Here is a 25,133-nt window from a genome sequence, read left to right as displayed (position 1 = left end):
TTGGTTGTCTGCAATATTGTGAGCAATATATTGTAATAAGTATTCTTGTTGAACCTAACCTAAACCTAGCAGTATGCTTTTTTTCTAAAGATGGCATAGTCTTGTACCTTTGAACACTATTACGTAATGTACCTCTGATCACTGTTCATAGGTACAAGATGTTAGTAAATAATTATGTAGACTGTACCATCCTATCATAATAAGTTCTTAACTGAAGAAGTAATTATTCGTCACTTGAATTTTTACCAAATTTTAAGTTATTTTTATTATTGTGTATTCCACTTCAACAATGCCAAGAAGTAAAAGTGGCAAAACGAGGGATCATATTGATACAGATGCAATGAATGCTGTAATTGCTGCAATTACCAAGCAGACGAATATCATTGCGCAAAGCCTGCAGAGTTCATAAAGTTAAATTGGGGACTCTTGATAAACATGTTAAAAATTACAAAGCTCGGGGTCAAGTGAACCACTTTCATACAATTTTCGCTGTGATACAAAGAAAGTTTTCTCTGTAGAGGAGGAGGAAGTATTGGTTGGTTATTTAAAAACCTGTCCTAAAATGAATTTGGGCTCGAGTAAGAAATCTGCTAGAGAATTGACATACAATTGCAAATAAAAAAGAAGGCTGTATGTTAGTGGGATGTTAATGAGATAGCTGGGAAGGAGTGGATGTGTCTATTCATGAAGCGACACAAAAACAAAATCTTTTTAACAAAACCAGAGGATGTTTTGTAACAGACCGTCCACTCCCAGTTAATGCAATGCCAAATAAAAGTGTGCCTAACACATCAGAAACTACTTTGTCTGTTTAGTCAACGCTATAAACATACCAGACGACTAATTCGTAATTGCAAGTTGAATTATACCTCACAGATCCATCAACATCAGTGGGAGAGGCATTAAATAGGCAAAGTGGCTCTATTTCTCCAATGGAAATTCGATCCTACCCCAAAGCTGCCCCAAGAAGTTCTAGTAATAGAGGAAGAAAACCATGAAGAACAAGGATTAAGATAAATAGTCCTGAAATGAAGAAATAAGAATGAGGTATGAGCAACAACAACTTAAAACAAAAGCAAAGTCAACAAACCAAAAAAAAAGTAAGAAAGTTACGAAAAAGATTCTACAGAGTGATTCAGAAAATGACGATTTAGGAGTTATGGTTTTACAAAATAGCAGCAATGGAGATGATGAAATGGTGGCTGACATTTTGCAAGATTTAAATGAATTGGAAAACGAAAGGAGGATTTCAAAGTTATAATTACGAGGTTGGTGACTTTGTATTAGTCCAGTTTTTAAAGAAAAGAATATCCCTGATCATCACGTAGGAGTAATATTAGAATCTGATAATGTGGGTACTGAATATCAGGTGAAATATTTAAAAAGGATAAAGGAAATAAATTTATCTATGGCAGTGAGAGCAATTTTGACGTTAATGAAGTATTCATCGTTATGAAACTACCAAAAACCAGTGAAATGCGGTACTTCATGACGAAAGGATGGGCAACTTATTTTTGAAATTGATATCTGCAACAGCCCTGAATTTAATTTAAAGTGATTATATGACACTGGAGATGTTATTAATTTTTTCATTTCATTTTTCAAATTAGATTACGATGACAATGGACAGACTGATGTTTTCTAGACTTTTCCATTAATATAAACTTGTATTATGATATGCGATAAACAATTTTTCTTAAGTTTCCTTAAAAATTCACTTCAGTAACGATGTGTTCAAAGGTACACGAGGGTGTGTTCAATGGTACATGATCATCATGCACCTGTGAACAAATTTTCAAATTTTTGTTTTTCTTTGAAAGCTGAAAATGTGCTGCCTAACATGCATATTAGAGACATGGTTTGATAAAGAACATGCTTTTTGTCTTATTGTATGTATTTTTAACTTGAAATAAATAAATATAAATGATTTGTGTTCAAAATAAACAAAATTGTTCGAAGGTACAACGTTCTCTCCCCTAATGACCGACTGACTGATTTAACGATCGACTGACTGACTGATGTAATGATCGACTGACTGACTGATGTAATGACCGACTGACTGACTAATGTAATGACGACTGACTGATGTAATGACCGACTGACTGATGTAATAATCGACTGACTGACTGATGTAATGACCGACTGACTGACTAATGTAATGACGACTGACTGATGTAATGACCGACTAACTGATGTGATGACCGACTGACTGATGTCATGACCGACTGACTGACTAATGTAATGACGACTGACTGATGTAATGACCGACTGACTTATGTGATGACCGACTGACTGATGTCATGACCGACTGACTGATGTAATTATCGACTGACTGACTGATGTAATGATCGACTGACTGACTGTTGTAATGACCGACTGACTGACTAATGTAATGACGACTGACTGATGTGATGACCGAGTGACTGATGTCATGACCGACTGACTGATGCAATGACGACTGACTGATGTGATGACCGACTGACTGATGTCATGACCGACTGACTGACTAATGTAATGACGACTGACTGGTGTGATGACCGACTGACTGATGTCATGACCGACTGACTGATATAATGATCGACTGGCTGACTTACTGACTGATGTAATGACTTACTGACTGATGTAATGACTGACTGACGTATGTAATGATGATCGACTGGCTGACTGACTGATGTAATGGCCGACTGACTGACTGATTAATGTAATGACGACTGACTGATGTAATGACCGACTGACTGATGTAATGATCGACTGACTGACTGATGTAATGATCGACTAACTGACTGACTGTTGTAATGACCGACTGACTGACTAATGTAATGACGACTGACTGATGTGATGGCCGAGTGACTGATGTCATGACCGACTGACTGACTGACTGATGTATTGACGACTGACTGATGTGATGACCGACTGACTGATGTAATGATCGACTGGCTGACTTACTGACTGATGTAATGACTGACTGACGTATGTAATGATGATCGACTGGCTGACTGACTGATGTAATGGCCGACTGACTGACTGATTAATGTAATGACGACTGACTGATGTAATGATCGACTGACTGACTGATGTAATGATCGACTGACTGACTGTTGTAACGACCGACTGACTGACTAATGTAATGACGACCGACTGATGTGATGATCGAGTGACTGATGTCATGACCGACTGACTGACTGATGTAATGACGACTGACTGATGTGATGACCGACTGACTGATGTAATGATCGACTGGCTGACTTACTGACTGATGTAATGACTGACTGACGTAATGAGCGACTGACTGATGTAATGACTGACTGACTGACTGACCTACTGATGTAATGACCGACTAACTGACTGATATAATGACCGACTGACTTATTTACTACCAAATACCTGTCTTATTTACTGGCACACTGACTAATATACTGATCTTTTTATTTATTTACTATTCGTCTCAATAATTTCTTGAATAACAAACTGACTTACTGACCGGCTAGTTGAGTGACTGATTGGATACTAACTGATTGACTGACTGACTGACCAATATAATGACCAGTTGACTTACTGAGTTACTCTGAGTCACTGAGCAATTTATTGACTTATTTACTGACCCAATGACTAATTTATTGCCCTGTTTGCTTACATTCTGCTCGCCTGGTTCACGGACTGACTGCCCAACTGGTTGGTGAACCTACTGACTGACTGACCATGGCCCTCTCCGATCCCATACTCTAATAATAATAATACTGTATAGGAGCGGGCTATGGACTGACATAAAGACCGGGCAACTTGGTTGGTGAACCTACTGACTGACTGACCATAGCCCTCTCCGATCCCATACTCTAATAATAATACTGTATAGGAGCGGGCTATGGACTGACATAAAGACCGGGCAACTTGGTTGGTGAACCTACTGACTGACTGACCATAGCCCTCTCCGATCCCGTACTCTAATAATAATAATAATACTGTATAGGAGCAGGCTATGGACTGACATAAAGACCGGGCAACTTGGTTGGTGAACCTACTGACTGACTGACCGACCATAGCCCTCTCCGATCCCATACTCTAATAATAATATTGTATAGGAGCGGGCTATGGACTGACATAAAGACCGGCAACTAACTACTGATTTATTGACGAAAAGTCTGACAGATTTACTGAACCATTGACTAATTGGTGTTCTTACCCAGTGACTGACTAATTTACTGAGCGATTTACTTACTTACTGACCTGACTGATTTTATTTTTCATTTCATTTATTTTATTTCATAGATCTTACATAAGCATTGAAGCTTTAAGATGTGGAACAAGTCAAGGTTTTAAACGGTTACAAGTTTTTGGCGAGATGAAATGACTGACTGACCAACTGGTTGGCTAACAGATTGTCTGGTGATCTAGTAACCAACAGACTGATTTGTTTATTGACCAAAAATCTGGCAAATTTACTGAACTACTGACAGGCTTTATATTGACCCACTAACTGACTAATGTACTGAGCGATTTACTCATTTATTGCTCACCTGGCTGACTGACTAATGTAATAATGACATACTAACTGACCGACTAGTTTATTTATTGACCAAACTTCTGACGACAGATTTACTGAACTACTGATTGACTTCTATACTGGCCCACAGACTGACTAACTTACTGACCGATTTACTCATTTATTGCTCATCTGGCTGGCTATATGCTAAAAAACCTTCGATTGCAGACTCTTAAAACATAACATCGTAATATTCATGGCTCGATCTGCGATAAGGGAATTGAGTAACGACTAGGACTCATCACTTGGGCATCTGTTTCTCTCTGTAACTTGAAAAGTGGCAGTCATAGGCAGATGAAACCTTCGAGATTGCGATCTTTCTTCAACATATAGCCTACAAAAAATCACGAGGTACTTTTTGGTTTTATTTTTGTAAGTCAAGAAATGTAAAAATTATTATTATTGCTTACAGTATAAATATAAATAATTTAGTGTACTAAATATTACGTATTGGGTACTGCAAATTATTGTCAACATTGAGCAGAACCATGAGAATAATACGGGAACACTTTATTGCTCACAGATAACCTCTCAAATTAGTAGGTAGAGTAAGCCAGAGTTGTAATTCCAAACTGTCTGAAATGGAGGCGAACAAGTAGACGTAAATTCCGACAGTAACAAATAATACTAAAATGTAGATAACTTACTCAAATTTGCGACTATATGAAAGACTGACGTCCTAGGCTTAATTTCACACGATTTTAAACTTATTTCTACAGAGTTCCAAAATGTATTTTCGTCTCCTTTTTCTCGATCTGGACCACTGTGCGTCACTTTTCCTTCAGTTACAATATTAGGTTAAATATTCCAGTCAGAAATGCGTGTATGATTGGGGAACGTTTGGGAAGTTCAAATTTTGCTTAAGGGACTGTTTCTGAAAGGAACTGATTTTACAGGACTTTTTTACCAGGCTCTTCAAACTTTCTACTTAAGTAACTTTTTATTTTATCTCTAAATCTATGTACATAGGCGGAAAGCGTGCTAGAATGGGGTAATTTAACAGACGAGGGAAGACAGTGTCGTTTTATTAAGTGCACCATCAGTCAACGACTCAAGTGGAAAGGGACCGCTCCACTTGAATAATTTTAATAAAATTGATAACATTTCCTTAAAGATAATACGAATTACAAATCGGCTAACCCGGAGAATACGGAGAATATCTCCATAAATCATAAGGAAAGAACGTTCTGGGTGAATTCACTGTAACGAAGCAATTACGATGCAATTTTAAGAAGCTTTTCGAAGGAACAATCAGTCGCTGAATTTCAGATATTTCTTTTAACTAGAAGTTGGTTTATAAAAGACGGATGCAGAGTGATCGCCGTCTACATCACCGCAATAACTACACGGCATTTATCACTGTATTCATCATCAAGGGCGTCAACACTACTACCACTATTATTATTATCCCCACTGTCATATTATCATTACCATAACGTCATTATATTTACCAATGTACCTCAGTTACCATCATCTCATTATCATAACACTATTACCTTAATCAATCTACGATTATTATTATTATTATTATTATTATTATTATTATTATTATTATTATTATTATCATTGCCATCGCTATCCTGTTATCTGTAACAGTACCATCATAACTCTACCTGCTACCAATATCACTATCATCGGCATCGCTATATCGTTACTACCAACAGCACCAGAGTCAGTATTATAACCATCACAGGTATCACTATCGTCGCCATCACTATATCGTTATAATCAACAGTAGTATCATCACAAATATATATCCACCATCATCACTATCATCGCCAACGTTGTAACGTTTCCATGAAGAGCAGCACCTTCTTATCTGTATCCAGCATTAATAAACCTATTAGCGCCATAATTATATTGTTATAATCAACAGTAGTACCATCACAAATATATCCACTATCATCACTATCATCGCCAGCGTTGTAACATTTTTATGAAAACAACACCATCATATCTACATCCACCACCAATATCACTATCATCGCCAACCTTATAACATTATCATAAAAAGCAGCACCATCCTCTCTGTATCCACCACCATCACTATCTTCGCTATCGGTGTATTCTTATTACCTGCAGCAGCCACCACCAATATCACTATCTTCGTCATCGGTATATCCATATTACCTGCGGCAGCACCGTTATAACTATATCCACTACCAATATCACTATCTTCGTCATCGGTATATCCATATTACCTGCGGCAGCACCATTATAACTATATCCACCACCAATATCACTATCTTCGTCATCGGTATATCCATATTACCTGCGACAGCACCGTTATAACTATATCCACTACCAATATCACTATCTTCGCCATCGGTATATCCATATTACCTGCGACAGCACCGTTATAACTATATCCACCACCAATATCACTATCTTCGCCATCGGTATATCCTTATTACCTGCGACAGCACCATTATAACTATATCCACCACCAATATCACTATCTTCGCCATCGGTATATCCATATTACCTGCGACAGCACCGTTATAACTATATCCACCACCAATATCACTATCTTCGTCATCGGTATATCCATATTACCTGCGACAGCACCGTTATAACTATATCCACCATCAATATCACTATCTTCGCCATCGGTATATCCATATTACCTGCGACAGCACCGTTATAACTATATCCACCATCAATATCACTATCTTCGCCATCGGTATATCCATATTACCTGCGACAGCACCGTTATAACTATATCCACCACCAATATCACTATCTTCGCCATCGGTATATCCATATTACCTGCGACAGCGCCGTTATAACTATATCCACCACCAATATCACTATCTTCGTCATCGGTATATCCATATTACCTGCGACAGCACCGTTATAACTATATCCACCATCAATATCACTATCTTCGCCATCGGTATATCCATATTACCTGCGACAGCACCGTTATAACTATATCCACCACCAATATCACTATCTTCGTCATCGGTATATCCATATTACCTGCGACAGCACCGTTATAACTATATCCACCACCAATATCACTATCTTCGCCATCGGTATATCCTTATTACCTGCAGGACACCGCTATAACTATATCCACCACCAATATCACTATCTTCGCCATCGGTAAATCCATACTACCTTCAGTAGCACCGTTATAACTATATCCACCACCAATATCACTATCTTTGCCATCGGAATATCCATATTACCTTCAGTAGCACCGTTATAACTAAACCTACCACCAATATCACTATCTTTGCCATCGGTATATGCATATTACCTCCAGTAGCACCGTTATAACTGTATGCAACATCATCACTGTCATCGCCATCATTATATCGTTATTATGAACAGCAACACCATTCTATGTCTACCACTGATAATACTGGCATTGCCATAAAAATAAAGCTTCCTTGGGTTGATCACCTGGTTGAATTCTTTTCGAAGTTTTCCCAATTTTAAGGCGAATGACAGGAACTCCAGTGGCGAATCCTTGGTCTCATCTGTTACCATTTCTACTGACACGACGCTAGAAACCATCCAATGGATAGTTTGTCATTAAATAACCGATTATAAAAAGAATCTCAGGTGATTTGAGGACATCCTGACGATTATATTTAACGTGTAAGGAAAAAGTAATGGTAATGGAATTAGTATGATATATAAATACAATTTTCTGTGAGATGTAAGCGTGTCTAATGAAAGAAATGTAATAAATTATGAATAACGGTGAGTATAATAATAATAATAATAATAATGATGATGATGATGATAATAATAATGATGATGATAATAATAATAATAATAATAATAATAATAATAATAATAATACATTAAAACGATATATTATCAAGAGTACAAGTAAAGAACCGTTTTTCAGCCACTTAAAATTAATTACCATTGCCGTTAATCGCCCTGACTCTACGATTGTACTAATTCAGGGCTGGGCATCAAGAGCAAATTCCAGTCTCTCGCGGGGAGCCATATGATTCTCTTCAACCCTTTTCTTCCTGGGCGAACACCGCACAGCGTTGATGTCGTCACGGATGAATATTAAGCGTCCCCTTTTAGAGTTTGGAATCGCTCCTGGTGCCCAGCCCTGTACTAATTGATGCCGTTAGTGCCAAGAAGCGTAGTTCATTTAGTTCTTAAGAGTCTCTCTGGATAATGTTGGAGAATATTATTGGGATGTCCCAAGGGAACTAAAGTACCCGAACCATGGGCTTATTCAACACAAGTTAATAAATTCAGGATTGATACGGTTTTAAATCCTTCCCTCTGGCTTATAAGCCCAACGCGCTATCATTCAGCCACCGTGGCGGATGTTCCATAAATATTATTAGGCCTAGTGTTATTTATCTGTTGTTACCTTGTATTAACTTTCTGTGATTACGCATATATTGTGTACGCGTCTGTTTTGCGTCTATATGACGTAAGCATTTCCATGACGACCGAAGCCGAATGACATCAGCTTAATTTCCATTCCACAAAGTCGTTTCATTTTTTTTATTAATGTAATAGACGTTACACGCCAAATCTCTGAAGGAAGAATGATGGTTTCCTCTTCAAATCTGCAACCGTAGACACAAAAATGACAGATTTCCTGTACCGTGAATTTATCTAAATCCATTTTCGGGAAGCGCCGGGTTTCACGACTGAGGAAAGAATTTTTATTTTGCACCTGATTTACTCCATGAATATATCCTTGTTTCAGATTATTTATAACAATTAATCTGTAAACCTAGAGAAAAATAAAAAAAGCTTATAAAGAAATTTATGTAGTATTTGTAGACCTGAGTTTTGACGGAGTAGATTGGAATAAACTTATGGGGATACTGAAGAAAACAGTTGTGGATTGGAAAGAGGAGAGTTTATCCTGTAACCTTTATATGAAACAATGAGTGGAAGTCAGGATAGGAGAAGAAATGTCAAAGGGAAGTACGACAAGAATGCCCTTTATTACCCCACCCTGTCCAACATCTAGTTGGAGGATTTAATGAAGGACTGTTTTCAGAACATGGGAGGGGTAATAGTAGGAGGAAGAAGAATAAAGTGCATAAGATTTGCTGATATGGAGTTGTTAGCACAAGCTTAGACGACACTATGGGACATGCTACTGGAGCTATAGTCCGGGTCAGCTTACTTCATACCTAAGGGTGAAACCTAACCATTTTCCTCCCATTACTACATATGCTAGTGGATTGTGGTGATTTTGTAGTTAGCAGGTTAAATTTTCTTTTGCCAACTTCGTTTCGAATTTCGATACTGACAAATACTACAAATGGTAGTGATTTTGTAACTGGTATGTTGGCAACTGAGACAAATATCGACAATATTTGTCGGTACTGAAGTTCCATGGAATTAAAATTGTACTAAATTTCTGAGCCAGTTACTGGGAGCTAGTGAAATTTGAACATGCTAATAATTAATTGATATCAGTATTAATATTAACATATAGGCTAATAGTTATTTTATGTGTTGCTTTGTAGTTATAATTCAAGACTATACTCAGGTAGGCCTAATTTTTCGGAGTTAGTACTAATAATTTCATGTGGTCAAACAAAATACATTTTTAGGTTAGGTCTCGTGAGTTAATTGTTTAGTCAAACCAATGAACTTCGTATTGCCAGACAAAATACTTGACATGTTGATCCCTTTCCCGTATAGTTTGCCTACGAAAATATGCTACAAATTATTGAATTATTTAGAATAACCTTCCAACATAAAGTACGGTAAGTAAATAAGTAATTTAGTACGTAGGATCGTGTGATAACTGGTAACAGTTGGCAACACTGGCAAGACGGCAATATTTGCTGTTTAGGAATTGTTCTTATGTGACTCATTATAAATGACAGTTGTGAGCAACATGGGATGAAAATAAATGCAAATAAGACGAAGATCATGGTTGTGGGAAGAAAAATAATTAAGAAGAACGTGCGAAATCTAAATGAGGCAGTAGAGCAAGTCGAGAGCTTCAAATAGGCTACTTAGGGTATACAATAAGCAGTAACATGAGCTGCTGCCAGGAAGTCAAAAGGGGAGTAGCAATGGTAAAGGAAGCTTTTCATAGAAAAAGGAGCATCTTCTGCGGATCACAAGAAAAAGAACTAACGAAGATACTAGTGAAGTACTTTCTGTCGAGTGTGATATTGAATGGGGGCAGAAATTGACATTATGTCGAAATGAACAGAAGCGACTAGAAGCATTTGAAATGTGGATGTGGAGAAGAATGGAGAGTGTAGTATGAACTGACAGAATAAAAAATGAAGCTATGCCGGAAAAAGTGGCTGAAGGAGTAATGCTGAAACTGATCAGGAAGAAAGAAAGAAATTGACTCGGCCTCCGGATAAGAAGAAACTGCCTACTAAAAGACGCACTGGAAGGAATGGTGAACGGAAGAAACGTTCTAGGGAGCAAAAATATCAGACAGACAAAATTGAGGTACATGGATCATATGCGGAGAATAAGAGGAAGTCGGAAAATAGGTAACATTTGAGAATGTTGGGTTTTCAATGAAAGACTTGCCCTTGAGCAGAACACTGTAAATGAATGAATGAAAGTATAAGCAGATATAAGCAGACATTAAAAGCAATAAACAAACAAAACAAAGGAAAAAGAAAGCGGAGTGTTGCATAATAAATTTGTTCACTTGTAAACCTAAGCTCTCACAAAATAACAGAAGTCTTATGAAGGAGACTTAGCGTATGGCTGCCAGCAATTTTTTTTAAGATGGTAGGCTAACAGTTTATTCTTGTATCTGTCTGTTAATTCCAAGTGTCTCCCACATTTTCGTGTCTTTGTATGTGTATTGTTAATTCTTAGTATCTATGTGTTTTCGTGTGAGAGTCCCTACGATTTTTCTGTTCGTGTGTACGTGTGACTGTTGATTAGATTCGGATCGCATAGCTCAATATAAATAAAGCTATGCTAGCAGAAGTTACTGTGCCTTTACAAGGAGTGACATATATTAAATTTGAACGGTGAGATAATCAGATAAGAAACATTAAATTTTGAGAGACGAGCTCCCTGCTTGTTATCTTGAACTGTACAACCCAGCACGGTCGAGGCTCAAGCTAGTCAGTCGTGATTAACGCCAGTCTGCTTTAGAAGGTCGCATCGTATTATGAAGCTAATTAATTTAATCCGATAACCCTTAGTTACGAGAGGAAAGCACGACCCAGTTCTATTCGGAAGTGCTTATTAAATACAAGTTTCAGCCGTGTGTTACAGAAACGTTCCCTGTAGTACTTTTCGTTATTATTTCCGCCTAGGGCCGCCATTCTTCACAATAAAAAGAAAATTAACATAGAAATTAGAAGCACGATATTCGAGAGAAAAGAAGACACACTTAAAAGACGGAAGAAATGCCTCTTCAGTAAGAGCTTCAATACGATATTAACATTTTACTAATTAAGTTTACCTGGAGGACACAAAGTCAATAAATAATTATCATTATGTCATGTTAAATTCACACGAAGGCGTTCGTCTGTGTATGTAATTACGTTTGCCGAATATACAAGTTTTTTTTTTTAATCGTAGTGGCACAATGTCTGTTTTAAACTTCACTGAACTTCACATTTATGGTTCCGTCTTATTACTTTAATAGATAAGATATTTATGTCTATTATCTTGAAGTTACTATTTGCCAGATATTTTGTATTCGACAGATAATGGAGAAAAAATGGGAATATAAGGGTACAGTGCATCAGTTATTCTTAGATTTCAAAAAGGCATATGACTCGGTTAAGAGAGAAGTTTTATATGATATTCGTATTGAATTTGGTATTCCCAAGAAACTAGTACCATCAATTAAAATGTGTCTCAGTGAAACGTACAGCAGAGTTCGTATAGGTCAGTTTCTGTCAGATGCGTTTCCAATTCACTTTGGGCTAAAGCAAGGAGATGCACTATCACCTTTACTTTTTAACTTTGCTCTAGAGTATGCCATTAGGAAAGTTCAGGATAACAGAGAGGGTTTGGAATTGAACGGGTTACATTAGCTGCTTGTCTATGCGGATGACATGAATATGTTAGGAGAAAATCCACAAATAATTAGGGAAAATGCGGGAATTTTACTGGAAGCAAGTAAAAGGATAGGTTTGGAAGTAAATCCTGAAAAGACAAAATATATGATTATGTCTCGTGACCAGAATATTGTACGAAATGGAAATATAAACAGTGGAAATTTATCTTTTGAGAAGGTGAAGTTCAAATATCTTGGAGCAACAGTAACAAATATAAATGATACTCGCGAGGAAATTAAACGCAGAATAAATATGGGAAATGCCTGTTATTATTCGGTTGAGAAGCTTTTATCATCCAGTCTGCTGTCAAAAAATCTGAACGTTAGAATTTATAAAACAGTTATATTACCGGTAGTTCTTTATGGTTGTGAAACTTGGACTCTCACTTCGAGAGAGGAAAATAGGTTAAGGGTGTTTGAGAATAAGGTTCTTAGGAAAATATTTGGGGCTAAGAGGGATGAAGTTACAGGAGAATGGAGAAAGTTACACAACACAGAACTGCACGCATTGTATTCTTCACCTGACATAATTAGGGACATTAAATCCAGCCGTTTGAGATGGGCAGGGCATGTAGCACGTATGGGCGAATGCAGAAATGCATATAGAGTGTTAGATGGGAGGCCGGAGGGAAAAAGATCTTTAGGGAGGCCGAGACGTAGATGGGAAGATAATATTAAAATGGATTTGAGGGAGGTGGGATATGATGATAGAGGATGGATTAATCTTGCTCAGGATAGGGACCAATGGCGGGCTTATGTGAGGGCGGCGATGAACCTCCGGGTTCCTTAAAAGCAAGTAAGTATTATCTTGAAGTTACCGTCCTTCAGACAGATTTAAAAACGGTCATGAAGAGCAGATGATGATGATGATGATGATGATGATGAGGATGAACTTTTTCTGAAGGTTAACCCCAAGTTTTGATTCAATAAGGTATTCTGCATTTGAAAATCACTGTATGGTGTAGCTTGATTTTCCAGTTTATCGTTGATTCATAATTTTTAAGAAGACAGTGAAATAATAGAGTCTGTTACAGTACAAAGAAAGTACTACTACAATTTTCTATAGGACTTTGTCTTCCTTCTTTTGAGAAATTACGACCTGGAAAATGTTATTTTTGTGCAGTATGGCGCAGTACCCGTGTAAAATAATTAATTACACGAATCTTTTGGCGATCGTGTCATCAATAGACACTTTCCAACAATACGGCCTCCACGATCTCCAGATCTCTATCTGGTTGACTTTTGGTTGCGAGATTAAGCTAAAGTATGGGTTTTTGTAGCACACCCAACAACCCTACAGTAACTGAAAGATGGTGCCTTGCAAGTCAAAGGGAATATTCAAATAAATAGCCTGCAAAATGCTGTGCATGATGTCGCAGAGAGAATGTAAGTATGTATGTATGTAAAATGTTATGTTTTATTTAACGACGCTCGCAACTGCAGTGGTTATATCAGCGTCGCCGGATGTGCCGGAATTTTGTCCCGCAGGAGTTCTTTTACATGCCAGTAAATCTACTGACATGAGCCTGTCACATTTAAGCACACTTAAATGCCATCGACCTGGCCCGCAACCCGCAACCTTGGGCATAGAAGGCCAGCGCTATACCAACTTGCCAACCAGGTCAACTGTATGTATGTATGTATGTATGTATGTATGTATGTATGTATGTATGTATGTATGTATGTATGTATGTATGTATGTATGTATGTATGTATGTATGTATTCACACTGCAAATGAGTATATATCCGGTGGCAGTGGTAACTAATTACACTCAATAATGAGAATTAATAATAAACACAACTAATAAAAACATTAATTAATGATAATGATAATGATAATAATAATAATAATAATAATAACAATAATAACAAGGAGCATCCTAAATTAAATGAAGCACGATCACTTAAAATAGCATTTAAAGTAAATCTAATTTGTATCTTAACCCTATGTTCGAACTAAGACCCACGAGTGTGATAGGTTCATACCTGCACAAGTACCTTTCGGCACTACACTTATTTCGCTGTCAACTCACTCACTGCACTGATTCTATCCTGATTTCACTAATACTTCAATACCATTTCACTGTTCAAATACTTTGCACAGCCGCTATGAACTATAGAACTTCTCTGACACAAACACACTTAACTTACACAATAAACTTCACTGACACTACACACTTCACACTTCACTGACACAACACACTTCCTCACTGATACAACACTTCAAATAACAGAATATCAATTAACCCTTTAAATAGTGTGTATAATATACAACCGCCTAATAGTAAAGTCCTTAAGCCTCTTTTTAAATACATGGTATTTTTAGACAAAAAAACTACGGATATATTCCGAAAGCTTTGCAAAAACTAAACCCGACTCTTTGCCTAATACAGAGATGTTCTTTTACCTCAGATATTATATTTATAACGTTTTAATGTTTGAAATGGCTTTTGAATAGCTTTGTATTCAACTGTATTGGAATCATGTTATTATTATTGATCACGAAGTTACAGGAAAGCATATATAAAGAGAATAAACACGCACATATGATAGTTATTACCATTTAAACTGTCATAACCCACAAGCATAAATACAGAGTGGTCCAATAAGAAGGTAATCGAAGGTCGTATGGGACGTATAACACCGAAGAAAAGTGAGCGTCAGATATCAAGAGAACTCGTTATAGGACTTGCAGTGTTCAACGCATGATTGACGATATTCAGGCATTTCACAAGCTGAAGGAGCCAGACTTCACCAATACTGTGCACATGTTCTATTCAATGTGTATCAAGATCCTGAGTATCTTCAAAACTGGTGATGGTCTGACGAATGTGATGTGCTTCTGAGTGGCCACGTTAATAAGGAAATTGCTCGTTTTCTCAGTTAAGAAAAACCGGATGAATATGCACAGAGAACATTACATTCGGAGAAAGTGGCAATGTGGGCCGCTGTGTCTTCCCGCGGTAACATTTGTCCGTATTTCATTTAGGATGCATATGAAAACAGAATTAATGTCACACCAGAAGTGTACGAGGAGCACGTTATTGAACGTTTTGAGGGGGATTTGAACACATCTTGTGCTCTGAACAACCCTAATACTGTATTCACAAGCAAGTCTATCAACAAGATGGGGCGACCTCCCGTACTGGATATGGAAATGGGCGTCTACTCCAACAGTTGTTTTCCAGTCGCTTGATTTCTAGACACTCACGTCAGATATTCCATATCCTTCACGAAGTCCTAATTTGTCGTTGTGTGATGCGTTTTTGCGGTGGATGCTGAAAGAACAATGCTTCATACTCATTCCTCGTATTCTAGTCGAAACTGTTCTACACTGTTTGACAGTGGAGCAGTGTGATGCTATGGTCACTGTGTTGATAAACCGTATGAAACATGTCGTACACAATGGTAGAAGACATGCAGAACACATAAACCTATCATTGTGTACAAAATGTTATCGGTACTAAAGTGTTTTGGTTACCTTTTTTTGAGCCAACCCGTACATTGAAAAAGTAACCAATTACCCTCATTTGGCTGATGAAATTCGACAGCTGTGGAAGCAGGAAAACTTCCCTTCGTGCCAGCAGTTAATGTTTAAGAATCAAGTGACACTACATACAGTAAAATAAAATGGGAGAAATGATATTTCTATTTCATAGATGATATTACAAAGCATTTATAATCAGCTTAGTCCGAAATGTTCTGAATTTCGTGATGTTGGTTGAAGTTTTCTCCACAGTTGATGGCTTATCTTAAGTCCATCTGAAAGGCAGAAGTTCAGTGTAAGTTTTATATCTGCAATATTATTAATTTACTAAAATTCATGTACTCTGTATATGTATAACACATTTGTTGCAAGTCTCATAATATTTGTCTTCAATGAACATGCTTGTCGAATGAGCTATGCAAGCTGACTTAAAAATGCACACCATATGACCGCACATTGCATGGAATTAGACTCAGCAAGGGTTATTATTCATTTCACCTAAAATCAAATGGTAATGGATATGGAAATCATCAGTCTTCATTCAGTCTTTTTACTTCACCACATCGTGTGAAAGCAAAGGTCAGGGGAACATCTCCGCTGTAGACATAACCAAATGGAAATTTGGTCGTGGAATATGTAAGCGAAGGGTATTTATACGGCAGAGATATGCACCACATCTATCTGCAGCAGACGTACAGTATGCATATTAATGTATTTACGCCACCATCTGATTTCAATCAACAATTCATACGAAATCTTGTGTACATCCCGCCCTAGAGCGCCTGCTTATCGTTCTGCTGACACGAATCCGAGCTCCGCCGTCGACCGGAATTACACTTCCAGAAAAATGCGAGGATGACTTCTCCGGGAATTTTCTCTTATCCTTCACCGAAACTACTTTATTTTCATCCTTTCCTTCATTTATTGCATTGATCTAAAAAGAAACTTTTTGTCTGCTACTGAGGAAATTTCAGGTGTTCTATACTGAAATTGATGCATTGATTCCAGATCTGTAATCAGATTTGTCATAGCATGTCAGGGGTTTGAGTTATGAGACTGTAACATTAATTCTAAATCTTACTATTCATTACATACGCCTACCTGTACCGTAGAGTCAGATATATAAATTGAGCTTAGTTTATATATTCTTTTGTAAATTGTTATATTATATTGTTTTAAAGACACTCATACAAGAAGATACACAATTGCAATACGTAGTAAGCACTAAAACTCTATTAAAAGTGCTTGAAACCTTTGTTTTCCGCTTATGTTGGCATGTGGTTGATCTCTGTAGGAATCAGCAGGAATCATCCATCATGCTCGAACTGTATTGACCCTGGTACCTGGATTCCATCGTTGGTATGTCCTGATGGAACCTCTCACCATGTTCGTCACTTACAGCGCCAAAATTTGATGGAAAAAAAGACAAGGTATGAATGAAGAAAATATATTTTTAAAGACATGAGACAACCAGATTTTGAAATGCTCTAAGCATGTTATATACTAGCGCAGCATAATTATTAGCTCGATAATTTCCTAAAAATCTTGTTGACACTAATACAAATGTGTCCCAAGTTTCCAGTTCAAGAGCATTCAGTTTTGACCCGAATGTAGTGTCACGCATCATAATTAAAAATTAAAAATGTTATTATTTTAAAATTGTGACGAGATAGAAAAACACGGACTTCAGATCTGGAATCAGCACACTCAAATTAGGGTTGGTACACTTGTTTTTTTTTTCCAGTACAAAAATCACAATGAGACAAATAAAATGGATGTAAATGTATTAAAAATGTAAAAATTAATAATTAAAAATGTTATTATTTCAAAACTGTAACGTTATAGAAAAAACAGACTTCAGATTCGTAATCAGCACACTCAAATTAGGGTTGGTACAATTGTGTTTGTTCAGTATCAAAATCACTGTAGACTAGTGTTGTCATTCCTTCTCACAAAGTAATACGGCATAGGATGGCAGACGAGCTTTTCTGAAGGCGGTAAACCAGATTATAGTAGGTTTATGTAATGAAACACTCATAACAATACATCATACACAGCATGCTCTCTGTGCCGATCAAGATCATTCAGCTCGACGTCCGGCTTGTAACAAAACCACATCAGATATCCTTGCATGGCCGGCGTAGACTGCGTTTTTGTCGATCCACCCGCGTTTAATTGACAATAACATGAAAACAACTTCATTTCTATTTCATATTGACTACTAACCTGCGTTATAGGAGTTGTTCAAAGTGGTATCCGTCTGCATTGACACAGCCTCGATATCTTTTGATGAAATCGTTATTCACACGAGAGTATTACCATTACTGTTGTTTTCAGATGACTCACTAAACGTTAGTTTTTACACCCATAGAGCAAGGTTGGGATGACCACTTATTTGATAGAAAATTTTATAAGCCTCGTTCATAATACTTATCTACAAAGTATCGAACCCAGTTTCGATGAACTCGGAGTTGAACATATTACCACGTGGGGTACGACAGATCACAAATTATTTGTTTATATATCTATTATTTTTGTTCTGATCGAATGATTTTTCAGTTGTTTAGAATCATCAATTGTTAACAACCTTATAAAGTACACGAGTGCAGCAAAGGTGCATGTATGTGTAAATAAATAAAGTAGTAACTAATAACACATGAAATAACACGAGCGGAAGCTAGAAACATAGAATATGAAATATATATGCGCATCGTAGCATAATATAACATATGAGATGAAGGAGAGTTCTACGTCAGATAAAATCCCTTGATCTCTGCACAGTTGAATGTGGGTGTTTTAATATCTACAATGAATGAAATAGTTTCCACCCGAAATATCCTCATGCAGTCTTGCAATATAAGAAGAAGTGTTCTGAAAAGTTGAAAAATAATCAATAGTTCTGTGAGATCTGTATTAAAACTGAGAATAATTAAGCATGGCATTCATTAGGTGGCTTCTAGATTGCCCTCCTTGATGTGCCATCAAACTCTTTACAGCTGTTTCCTTTATTTCTCTAATAAAGTTTAATTTTGGTACGGTAGCATAACTTGAACTGCCTCTTATCGCTCCTCAAGAAATAGAGGAATTGCATTTCTGTAATGTCTGTTGTCGAGCATAAACCAGAATTTGAGGAACATTTCATCTCACATTCTGTTGGTTGTATGTCCATTTATACGTCTTCATTATGATATTATGTTTACAGTTTTTCACGTTGTTTTTACTCTATAATTACACGACGTATAAAAAGAAAGTACAGGGACATCATTTTATTTTTACTAACATTTCTAATATTAACCTGGCTGTACCTTTGGATTAACGACTGAGAACCGGAAACACTGTTTACTACCCCCTTCCACGACTGGAGTTCTATGATGCTGGTGTAAAATACAAACAAATCACTTTACTAGATATAGGAGGGAAGAAAAATAGTTCATTCATTTGCATAAACTAGGAAATACCGCAATTTTGAGTTTGATAATTTTCATTAGGTTTTTCTTTAATAAAAATACAGTACTGTATTAACAATAAGTGTCTTTACTCACGAACTGAGCTATCCATTCGGACATATTCATTATGCAGTGTATATTATACTGTCTACAGCACATTAGCGTACAATTTAGAGATGAAGTTAAATTTAAAAATAATCATAATATGGATATTTAAACTTATTTTTGAAAATGGTGGCTGTTCATTTCGATACAGGCTTCAGTTCTTTTGTGCATCGCATTGTAGACTATTGTACCTAATTCCAATTACCAGTTTCGTCCTTTGTACTAGTAACTCATGTTGAAAAAATTCTGTACCTACTCTATAAAAGAGTACCTTTCGTACTGTAAATTCAGTCTTCACTTCTGCCCGATCCGAAAAGATAAAATTACTCAGACATGCTATCTACTGCCCGTCCAAGTGGTTTTGACGCAGGGTCGTAGAAAGGGGGGAAATTACGTGACAGTTAATTACTTAGCGAGGTCCTTTTATTTAAATTATTTTAAACAGTTGTATAATATTACGTAGACGTCCAATTCCTGACAGAAATTAATATTTTCAGAAAAGAGCTAAGACAGCCCAGCCACTAGCCTTTACAGAGGGGTGAGCAGAAGCGGGTGGGGAAAACCGGGATGCGACGCAGACAAACGGACGACAGTACCTGTGCGAAAATATGTTTCAATATTCAAAGCTCTTTTGTCACTGGAAAACGCGAACATATTTCTGGAACGTATTATTATGAATGTAAGGCGACTTTGACTGCATACGCGGCTTTGGTTCTGTGTGGTGTACGGTTGTAAGTTTACTAGTAGAGGGGGTGAGAGTGAAGTACATTCAAAAACTCAGGTACAATAAAAATTGAAGTAAAAATAAAATGATGTCCCTGTACTTTCTGTAGATGAGTGTTAAAATAAAACTGAGTTCCAGGTATTTATTACCTCATTGTCACGGTATAAAGCGAAGTGGTTGAGGCTGCACCACAACAAGATATACAAGCCCAGCGTATTAGACCACACAGTGGCAAGCTGTGTTAACCGCTGTGTTGCTGCCCACTTCACTTTTCGTTTAATGTATCGATGTTCAGCAGACATTAATTAGCAGCCTGAACTGGAAACAAAGAGGCTCCAACTCTGCTTTCCACGTATCCGAGGCGTACGCCAGTAATTATATTATTTTTTTATTTGTAATTTCATTCGCGATGTTGTTGCAGCTTTGAATTGCTACTTTCTGCTGGCTATATTGCGTTTGGTTCCATGTTGCATTCCTGTACGTTAACTTACTGTAGCGAGGAGTGGCCCCTCGGCAAATATGCGACCTCAGTTCGGAGATTATTATTAGACAACAGCATATCATATTCTTAACGAGTACTACAGTGACTCAAAGCTGCAACATGCTAATAAAAGAAAGTAATTAGTTGTATTCTGTTCTGGATTTTAAAATTGCTGCCCTATTATTTCGGTAACCATGTAAAAACAAATGAAAAAATCGGTGTTGTATGAATAAAAGAACGTGCTTTCTCATACGTTTTGCATGTTTTGAAACAACTCGGTTCTTTTATCACATTGCTAATAGTTGTTTTGTAGTTTATTTCATAGAACTATCATTCAAAAAGTATACATAAATTAAACAATTGTAAGACATTAAAAAATTCATTGTGTACTCAGAAAATAAACTGTAATTTTCTGGATTACGTGAGAGACAATTTGTATAATCTTGGAAATGTATGACTGACTTCACTAAAAATTTGTAAGATACCCTTTCTACTTTTAAAAATTACTCTTTGTAGACATCAGTAAGTCCTAAAAGTGTTGTTTGGGGAAGTTTTCATTTGGAGGCATGATTTTTGTAAAATAAATAATTTTTTGTCTCCAATACAAACTTTTTGGAAACACTTTCTGTGTAATTTACCTTATCGCATGATCTTATGCGAGCCAAGATAATGAGAAATAAATATCTTGAGCTCATACAGAGTGACAATTATTGTAATACTTATGTACAGCAATGGCAAAAGAAAAACGGACCGACCTTTGTAGCTAATTTCAGAGCCTTGCTCACTCCAGAGCACGATAGACTGGTAACTAAGACTTTCGTGGTTAGAATCCTGTCTGGGAAGGAAACTTTCTTTTTTTTTTTTTTTTTTTTTTTTGTTCCTTATTCAAATTGATTCCCAATACTTTTCGATTACAGCGGTATTTTAATATTTAATTAACTTATTATTCCCAGAACATGAATTTTACCAGCAATCGAAAAGTATTGGGAATAAATTTGAATAAGGAACAAAAAAAATTTTCCTTCCCAGGCAGGATTCGAACCTCGAAAGTCTTAGTTACGAGTCTATCGTGCTGTGGAGTGAACAAGGCTCTGAAATCTGCTACAAGGGTCGGTCCGGTTTTTTTTGCCACTACTGTACATAATTTCAAGATTAATTGTTTCACAGAAACACAATCTGAACAAAATTCATTCAATATTTTAAGAGAAATCTCTGACAAACGATGTGCTGGAGCCATTTTTTCACGAGGTCTATCACATATTTTCATAATATCCCAAAATATGCAATGGGGAAGTAAAATCTCGCTTCTAGGGCATCTACGTATATTGTTTTGGACTAACTGACGTTAAATGTCTGAAACAGGACCAAACCAATGAGTACTCAGTACTCTGTATTATCCTTACTACATTATCAAATACACTGGAAACACCATCTTGCAAGACTGAGCTCTAGTAGAATCCTCAAAGCTGTTAATAACTACACACCAAGAGGTCGAAGATTTGTGGTTCAGCTTAAGTTCTATTACTTGTCAGGAAGGGCATATGGTCCTTAGCCTACTACGTCAGCATTCAATTAGAGTATTCCGTCCCTGATTTTAATAATTACTACCATATTATTTTAATAACCACATGGAAACAAAGAAAAAATAAGTATCGTAGAAATCTAAGTACAGTAATATCCTTTCTCATTACATGTTTCGAAACAATTGCATCATGTTGCTAATGATTTCCTAGTTTGTAGTTTATTTTATCGAACTATCATTGAAATCATACATAAATTAAAAAATTTGTTGAAGTATCATTTTGTAGATTAGTTATAAAAGTTTCTTCTTCTTTTATAGGCTATCTGTTGTGCGAATTATTATAATTAGGTTTAATTGTATTTTATGCTATATATTTTGCTCTTCATCTTGTTATATTTCTGTATTATTTTTATTATTTTTAGTACGTAGTATTATGGATAAGCTGCATTTCAGTTAAATATATGGTACCTCTTTTATTTGTTTTTCTTCAAGCAACTAAATTCGATCTGCTGGCATTTATTTCTCTACCAATACTGCAAAATTTTAGTGTACTTTGTACTGATAATGTTATAGCGTAATTATGCCTTTACGTTCAATCAGTTTTTGCACATATGTTATTTTTCGTTATTTAATTTGAGGTGTGATAACTTCATTTATTATTATTATTATTATTATTATTATTATTATTATTATTATTATTATTATTATCTCGATTACTTATTCTTATGTAAGGTCCTTAAAGGTGACATTAATTGTCAATCTTTCTTAAACAGTGTCAGCCTTCGTATTCCTATGAAGGACATGAGACATCACAAACTCTTCTATATTAGAAATTCTAAATCTTCCTCGCCGGTCTCCAGATGTATTAAACATGCTAACTTACGTCTAGGCGATTTCGATCCATTCATTGTATAGAAGTATTAGAACATGGCAATGTCTTTGGTAATATTTATTGCATTATCTTTCTACACATATTGGTAATACTTTTGTATGAATCAACTCCTTTCCATAAAATATAATAGTATTAATTCTTGTAAAATAATCATTGTAATCTATGTTCTTTATTTTGTTGTTATCTCTATTATGTAATGTGTACCATAGTTGTTCATTTTATTGCTTTATTTGTATCACTGTGCTGGACTTTTATTGGCCTATGGCTGTTGTCCAGCACATAAATATCAATAAATAAATAATAAATGAATAAATTATTGTTATTATTATTATTATTACTATTAATAGTAGTAGTAATAATGATGTATTGGAAATAAAAGACTTCAAACAAGGGAATGGAGATTTGTTCCTCTACTGCGACAACTAGGCGTGGATAGCTGCTTCGATTGTATCTTGTGTTTTCTCTGGCGTGGCTTTATTCTGTTATGGCCTTATAATCCAGACTCTTGCCGGTGGTGCTGGACTATAGTTATGTGCCATATCCCGAATATAATTGAAATGAGTAACATGGTTTGATCCTTCAAAGGATATTAAGTGAACTGTTACTATTATAATCATGATGACTAGTATTGTTGCAGTTGTTCTGGTGGTATGACGTTGTGCTGTAACTTAATGTGGCATTCATGACTCAATATGGTCATCTCAACTACCTCCTACCTAGAAATTTGTGGTTGTACAGTTGTATTGATCGTCTATAGTTTATTGCAAATATAATTTCTTCGGGAATTTTACATAATAACCTATTTTATTGCTAGGCTCATTAACATGGTCTTATAATATATTCTGGAGCAAGCTGGATTTCGTTCCGGATTTTCAACGGCGGACCACATTAAGACATTGACGCAGATCATGGAAAAAGTCGAGGAACACAATTTAAAATTGTATATAGCCTTTGTGGATTATGCATAAGCTTTCGATTCATAGAACATATTAGTGTTTTGAAAGCACTTAAGAATCAGGGTGTTCCAATCAAATATATTAGACTGCTTGGCGTGCTGTACCAAAGAAACACAACAAAAGTGAAACTGGATACAGAAGGAACACCATTCAACATACAGCGAGGGGTAAGACAAGGAGATCCCTTGTCACCGAAGATCTTTAATTGTGTATTGGAGGAGGTCTTTCGCAAGTTACCTTGGGGTCGCAAGCACGGCATATCTATCGACGGAAGAAAACTGACCAATCTACGCTTCGCTGATGATGTGGTTCTGTTTGCCAGATCCAGGAAACGATTGGAAGAGATGCTGAACGAATTGTGCGAAGAAAGCATGGCAGTAGGCCTAAAAATCAACACCAGCAAAACCAAAGTACTGACAAATGACGCAGAAGGGCAGATGATCGTCAACAATGCGAACATCGAATTTGTCACGCATTACATTTACCTTGGCCAGACTATATCATTTCAGAACAGCATGGACAAAGAAATTAATAGACGAATAGCATCGGCATCAAGAAAGTTTTGGAGTCTGTCCTTCATCCTAATGGGCAAGAGCCAGAAATTGCAGAACAAGAGGCAGATCTTCAACAGCTGCATTGCACCTGTACTTCTATATGGGGCGCAATCCTGGTCACTCACCAAGAAACAGGCATTAAAATTAGGAAGATGCCAAAGAAGAATGGAAAGGAAAATACTCGGAATAAGCCTGAAGGACAGAATCAGAAACGATGAAGTACGGCGACGAAGCGGCGTAGAGGACGTGGTCACACTCGCTAATAGGATGAAATGGCGCTGGGGAGGACACGTGGTACGAATGCATCCTACCAGATGGGCACACACGGCGACACTGTGGGATCCAAGAATTGGCTGGAGAAACCGTGGACGACCGAGGACCAGATGGGAGGACGAGTTCAAGTTGCAGCTAGGAGGA

This window comes from Periplaneta americana, chromosome 17, assembly GCF_040183065.1.
Source record: "Periplaneta americana isolate PAMFEO1 chromosome 17, P.americana_PAMFEO1_priV1, whole genome shotgun sequence".
Taxonomy (NCBI): domain Eukaryota; kingdom Metazoa; phylum Arthropoda; class Insecta; order Blattodea; family Blattidae; genus Periplaneta; species Periplaneta americana.
The sequence above is the reverse complement of the archived record's forward strand: the minus strand, read 5'-3'. Positions refer to the sequence as shown.